The sequence below is a fragment of the Microtus oregoni genome, unplaced genomic scaffold (genome assembly GCF_018167655.1).
Source record: "Microtus oregoni isolate MIOR12 unplaced genomic scaffold, Mior012 000031F_ref0000149, whole genome shotgun sequence".
Taxonomy (NCBI): domain Eukaryota; kingdom Metazoa; phylum Chordata; class Mammalia; order Rodentia; family Cricetidae; genus Microtus; species Microtus oregoni.
Window position 1 is genome coordinate 24,188,453 of NW_024543090.1, and position 5,169 is coordinate 24,193,621.

Genomic DNA, 5,169 nt, shown 5'->3' on the forward strand with positions numbered 1-5,169 from the left:
TGATTTGGAGTCTTTTGGGTAAATATGTATGGGCGATGTTGCTGGGTTATATGGTAGATCTATTTTTAGTTTAGGTTTTTTGAGGGGGATAAGAGATCCTGTGTCCACCCCCCATCTCACATTGGGAGTGTTGGGATTACAGAGGAACACCCTTGCATTTGCTCTTATGTGGATTCTGGGGATCCAAACTCAAGTTCTCATACTTGGGCAAATTTTGAACCACTAAGCTTCTCCACAGTCCAAATGTTAGGTTTTTGATGTACTGTCTTTAGACTTCCATAGTAGCTGGGCTAGTTCACATTCTCACTAGTCACATTCTAACCAACATTTGTTGTTTGTTTTATAAATGACTGGCATCCTGACTAGGGAGAGATGGATATCAAGGAAGTGTTAATTCGAAATTCTCTGATGGCTCTTTTTTTTTTTTAATTGAGAAAAGGAGAAAAAAAAAAACAAGTTTCCACCTCCTCCCAGCCTCCCATTTCCCTCCCCCTCCTCCCACCCTTCTCCCCCTCCTCCCACCCTTCTCCCCCTCCTCCCACCCTTCTCCCCCTCCCCCCACTCCTTTCCCCCTCCCTCTCCAGTCCAAAGAGCCATCAGGGTTTTCTGCCCTGTGGTAAGTCCTAGGTCCTCCCCCCTCCGTCCATATCTAGGAAGGTGAACATCCAAACTGGCTAGGCTCCCACAAAGCCAGCACATTAAGCAGGATCAAAACCCCGTGCCATTGTCCTTTGTGTCTCATCAGCCCTCATTGTTCGCCATGTTCAGAGAGTCCAGTTTTATCCCATGCTTTTTCAGTCACAGTCCAGCTGGCCTTGGTGAGCTCCCAATAGATCAGCTCCACTGTCTCAGTGGGTGGGTGCACCCCTCGTGGTCCCGACTTCTTTGCTCATGTTCTCCCTCCTTCTGCTCCTCATTGGGACCCTTGGGAGCTCAGTCTAGTGCTCCAGTGTGAGTCTCTGTCTCTATCTCCATCCATCACCAGATGAAGGTTCTATGATGATATGCAAGATATTCGTCAGTATTGCTATAGGATAGGGTCATTTCAGGTTCCCTATCCTCAACTGCCCAAGGAACTAACTGGGGACCTCGGCTTGGGCACCTGGGAGCCCCTCTAGGGTCAGGTCTCTTGCCAACCCTAAAGTGGCTCCCTTAACTAAGAATTGTGGTTCCGTGCTCCCCTGTCCAACCTTCCTTTATCCCAATCCTCCTATTTCCCCAAGGCCCCCCCTCCTTCCCTTTTAACTTTTCTCTCCCCATCTCCCCTTACCCCCATCCCACCCCACCCCCAAGATCCCAATTATCTCCCTGGCAATCTTGTCTACTTCCCTTAGCTAAGAGGATAACTATATGTTTTTCCTTGGGTTCACCTTCTTACTTAGCTTCTTTAGATTCACCTATTGTAGACTCAGTGACCCTTATTTATGGCTAGAAACCAATTATGAGTGAGTACATCCCATGTTCATCTTTTTGGGTCTGGGATACCTCACTCAGGATAGTGTTTTCTATTTCCATCCATTTGCATGCAAAATTCGAGAAGTCATTGTTTTTTACCACAGCGTAGTACTCTAATGTGTATATATTCCATACTAAAACTGAGAAGCTTCTGTAAAGCAAAGGACACTGTCACTAAGACACAAAGGCAACCTACTGACTGGGAGAAGATCTTCACCAACCCCGCAACAGACAAAGGTCTGATCTCCAAAATATATAGAGAACTCAAGAAACTAGACTTTAAAATGCTAATTAACCCAATTAAAAAATGGGGCACTGAACTGAACAGAGAATTCTCAACAGAAGAAGTTCAAATGGCCAAAAGACACTTAAGGTCGTGCTCAACTTCCTTAGCAATCAGGGAAATGCAAATCAAAACAACTTTGAGATATCATCTTACACCTGTCAGAATGGCTAAAGTCAAAAACACCAAGGATAGCCTTTGCCGGAGAGGCTGTGGAGGAAGGGGTACCCTCATCCATTGCTGGTGGGAATGCAATCTTGTGCAACCACTGTGGAAGTCAGTGTTTCGGTTTCTCAGGAAATTCGGGATCAACCTACCCCCGGACCCGGCAATACCACTCTTGGGAATATACCCAAGAGATGCTCTATCAAATGACAAAAGCATTTGTTCAACTATGTTCATAACAGTATTATTTGTAATAGCCAGAACCTGGAAACAACCTAGATGCCCTTCAATGGAAGAATGGATGAAGAAAGTATGGAATATATACACATTAGAGTACTGATGGCTCCTAAAGTGGGAAGATTTTTCAAAAGTTCATCGACTAGTTGTAGTTTATCTCTTGAAATCTTCTGTTCATTTCATTAATCAATTTGTTGTTTGATTTCTTTTCTTTCTTTTTATTTTAGAATTTAGGACTTTTAATTTGTCCTAAAGTCATTGAAGCAAAAAAACATGATAAACATTCTTTTACAACCCCTAACACAAAAAAAGACCTTAGGAAAAAAACAAAACCAAACAAACAAATAAACAAAAGCCTCTTGAACTGTCCTTAAAAGCCTCTGTCATTTAACAGGTAACAGTGTAAAATCCCAGAGTCCTTTCTTTAAAATGAATCGGGAAATATTGGGATGGAAGGATCTAGTCAAACTTCATCTTTTTCCTTGTGGCTTGAAGTCTGCCACTTTGGAAGTCTCTTCCACCTCCAAAGCCCCCTCTCCATACCCCCCTCCCCAGGCCTCTGCCACCAAATCCACCTCTTCCTCCTTTGCAACTGTCTTGGCCACCACAGCCACCTTGACTCTTAGGTTTGGCCCAGTTTAAGGTAACTTTGTTCCCATCAGTTTCTCCATCTTCCATGACCTCCTTAGTAGCTTTGGCATCTTCCTCACTATTGAAGTCTACAAACCAAACCCTTTAGAGGAACCAGTTTCCCAATCAGTAACTACTCTTGCACGAACAGAGCCCACAAATGATTCTTTTAAGGTCTCTTCAGTGGTATCTTTAGACAGACCTTTAACAAACAGAGTTTTGGATGGCTGTCTTCTTGCATTAGGTGAGTCTCTGGGTCCTTGTAACTCCAGCCTGATTGTTCTGCTCCCAATTTCCATTTTACTACAGGAGCTTAAAGCTTCTTTAGCATCTTCAAATTAAGCAAATTCTATAAATGCATACCCGTTAGATCTGTCTTGTTGGTTCTGGGGTACTTTGATAAAAGCTGTTTTCTCAAATGATTTCTAAAGAGTTTCTTCTGTTGCACTGTAGGAAAGGTTACTTAAAACCAAAGTATTTGATTCAGTACCCCAAGTGCTATTCTTTCCAGCTCTTTCTTGCCTTTGTTGTCCTTTTTCTCCAGTGCAGTAAAGTAAAACAGATTGCCCATCAATTTCTGCCCCCTGCTTCTCTTCAAAGATTTTTTTGTGCATCAGTTTCAGACTTAAATTCAATATAAGCAAATCCCTTTACTCCTCCTATCCTGGCTAACCAATCTGTTCTCCACAGCATCTTCAAACACTTCTTCTAATTCATCCTCAGTGATGTTGAATGAAGGGTTTTTTGCTAAAAGTGTTCCTGCAGCTTGAACTTTCTTACTGTCTCTTCCTTTGGTTTTTCTAGTTTAATGTCATTGCCAAACACTTTTAAACCAGTGAGCTCCAAGGCCTTTTCTAGGTCTTCAGCAGACTCAAAGTCCACATAGCTGGATTTTCTAGTTGTACCAGTTGTGACATCCACAACAGCAAGATCATTTTTAGTAAAAAGTTCTCTGATGGCATCTTTTAATTCAGCGACAGACTTGTTTGGGTTAAGGTTTCCAATGAAGAGGTTGCAAGGTGTAGTTGATTCTGAGCCTTCCACCACTTTCTGTTTCTTGTCTTCAGGGACTCCTTTCTGTTTGGTCATTTCCTTCTTCTGTTTTCCAGGTGCTGCTTTAACAGGCTCTTCCTCTGCTTTTTCGTTCTCTTCCTCCTCTTCATCCATCTCCTCCTCCATCATTATCCTCTTCAGCCACAGTCTTGGCCTTCACAGGAACAACTTTTGGCGGAGTTTTCTTTCCTTTAGTGGGTGTGATTTCCACAAGTCATCTTCTTCATTGTCATCTTCCTCATCATCTTCCTCGTCCTCATTCTCTGAGGCAGGAGCAGCAGCAGCAGCTATTTTGATGGTTTCAATCCTTTCACTATTGGTGGCTCAGATTCATGCTCTTCCTCATCATCTTCATCCTCATCACTGCCATCTTCATCATCATTGTCTTCATCCTTATCACTCTCTTCCTTCTTGGCATTCCTACCATTCTTAGTGCCTTGGGCTGAAGTGACAGCTCCCTTCTTACCAGGGCCGGTTAAGAATACTTTTGCTTGTGTGGCTCCCTTCTGACCAGGTGCTGCACCTGCTTTGCTGGTGTAACTGCCTTATTGGCTGATGTGGCTGCTGCGTTTTTACCTGGGGTAACAGCAGCTTCCTTAACTGGTGAGGGAACTGCAACCTTTTCTGTTTGTGAAACAACCACCTTCTTTGATGGAGGTGTGATAGCCTTCTTGCCTATTTTTCTGAGGGGTGACAACCTCTTCTTCTCCACTACTGTCATCTTCTTCATCTGATATTTCTTCATCCTCACAATCTTCTTCCACTTCCTTTGGGAGAGGAGCCATTTTTTTTTTTTTTGGGAGTCACTGTGGGATTTTTTTTTTTTTAACTTTTAACTTCTATCCTATTTGTGTACCTTGTTTCCTTCTCTTTTCTTCTTGCTCTAGCTAGACTTCAGGCAGTATATTAAGCAAGAATGGAAACAGTGAACACCACTTGTTCCTGATTTTAATTGAAATGCTGAGTTTTCTCCCATCTGTGATGCTGACCATAAGACTCTCATATGTAACCTTTATTATGTTGAGGTATGGCTTTTCTGTGTCCTTTATTCAAGACTCTTATCATAAATGGTGTTAGAGTTCATCAAAACCCTCTTATGCAGCTATTGAGACGATCACATTTTTAGACCATGAGTCCATTTACATAACGTATCAGATTTCTTGTTTTGCATATGCTGAACCATCACTAAGTATTTGGGATGAAGCCAAATTGATCATGGTGAATTATATTTTCTCTGTGCTATTGAATTTGGTCTGTCAAATTCAAATTAACTTAATTTACTTAATTTTATCATCAACATTTGCATCTAGGTTTATCAAGGATATTGGGATATAATTTTTTCTTTT

General features: G+C 42.1%; 1 pseudogene; it reads right to left on the reverse strand.

Annotated features, from left to right (window-relative positions):
• Nucleotides 1–553: 553 nt before the first annotated feature.
• On the reverse strand, nucleotides 554–4,608 carry LOC121465449 (annotated as a pseudogene).
• Nucleotides 4,609–5,169: the final 561 nt, after the last annotated feature.